Raw genomic sequence first — 1,901 nt, 5'->3', positions numbered from 1 at the left:
GAATGATTTTGGATTTGTGATTTTTTTTAAATACACATGTGCAATATAAATAAATTCAAATGTAAAAACTTAATCAATATAATTTTGTTTATGAATATTTTTATCTATTTTATATTATGTATTTACATATTATTGTGCTCACCTTTAGTAAAAATAATGAGATTGCATTTTAATTTTTCTTTTCTAAATTTTATTTAAGATCGAAGTGTTAAAAATTTATTTGAATTTAAATTAATGAATTGAAGTTTGAATATAAAATATTTGGGAATATTTAGTAAATGAATACGACTTATCAAGTATTTATTCAATAAAAAATTAAATAGTTGGTTTGATATGGTGATGAGTAATTTTTTAAAATATAATTAAATTAAAATAAAATAAAAGACAAAATTACCTAAGAAAAAGAATTTATCATTTTTAAAGATTCAATAAATTCGTGCCGATATTTTTTGTAGTATGTAAACATATTTAAATGAAACAATATGTTTTTCTTCTATATAAATATTATTTTTATTTTGACATTATTCACAAAAATATTTAGAAGAATAGTAAATTTATTCCCGTTATTATTTAATATTTTAATCAGTTGTTTCATTTCCTAGTTTCTTATAATTTTCATATTAGGATAAAACAAATTTTATTAAAATTTTTAATAAATAGAATTTTCCCTACTATCTATTAAAACTTCAAGCAAACATCAAAATTTAATATTTTACATATTTATATTGGATTATTTATAAATAAAATTTGAATAAACATAAATGTTTTAAATGAATGTGAATATTTATTGGTAAATTTAAAATAATTTGGTGTCATAATCATTTTGAAAATTGAAAGTAATGATTTAATTGAGTATATTTGTTGTGATGTGGAAGATATTCAGGAAGGGTATACGAATTCAAATTTTAAACATATGAATACAGAATAATTAAAATCAATAAATGAGTTTAAATAGGAGACAACTTAAAATAGCCTAAACTTACTACTAAAATATTCCACATATAATGATTTTGTTAAATTGAATAGTAATCTTTCACAATTTTCCACAAAATAAATTAATAAATTAATTAAAAAAATTAATGAGAAATTATACATATTAAAAATCTCATTAAATTTTAAAAGAAACTTTCTTGTTATAACATATTAAAAAAACACTCTTTTTTATATTCAATTAATTCATTAATAACATTTTAGTACTTATTATTCAATTATAATTTTTTAATAATAATAAAAAAATACCAATCGTTAGTTGGTTTAGTGATAATTGGCGGTGAACTTGGTGGAGAGGACCACGGTTCGATCCCCCGAACATTTCATTTGCTATTTAATTAATTAATTAATTAATAATAACCCTATATCATATATCAATGACTAAATTATTTTATATTTTAATTATGATACTAATTTATGCTAAATGCATATTATATAAATGACGACAATTTTAAAAATCTAAATTTTGCTGAGTTAATGATTGAATTATTTATTTAATTATGAATATAAGAAAAAATTAATTATTACTTTTATCAAACACATTTTCTTTGTATTTAAATGCATTTTATTTTCTATTAAATGTATAATAAATATAAGATAGCACCCAGAAAAAGAAAAATTTAATGAAAATGCAAAGAATTAACATAGCATCCTCACGACATCAGTATTATATCATAACAAACATAATTATACACATTCCGCAACTGCGATCGGGAGGGGGATGGAACCACTTGATGCCAGAACTCGCCCCCGGACCGACTAAACCGGTGGTATAAAGCCAAAAAAAAACATAATTATCCACATAAAAACCCAAATCATGAACAACACAAATCACTAACAGTGCTACATAATAATGATAAAGTAAACAAATCATTATGTTATAATATCATTAAGAGATATGCAAAAGTAAC

This window comes from Vicia villosa, unplaced genomic scaffold (genome assembly GCF_029867415.1).
Source record: "Vicia villosa cultivar HV-30 ecotype Madison, WI unplaced genomic scaffold, Vvil1.0 ctg.000854F_1_1, whole genome shotgun sequence".
Lineage (NCBI taxonomy): Eukaryota > Viridiplantae > Streptophyta > Magnoliopsida > Fabales > Fabaceae > Vicia > Vicia villosa.
Note: the sequence above shows the minus strand (reverse complement) of the source record.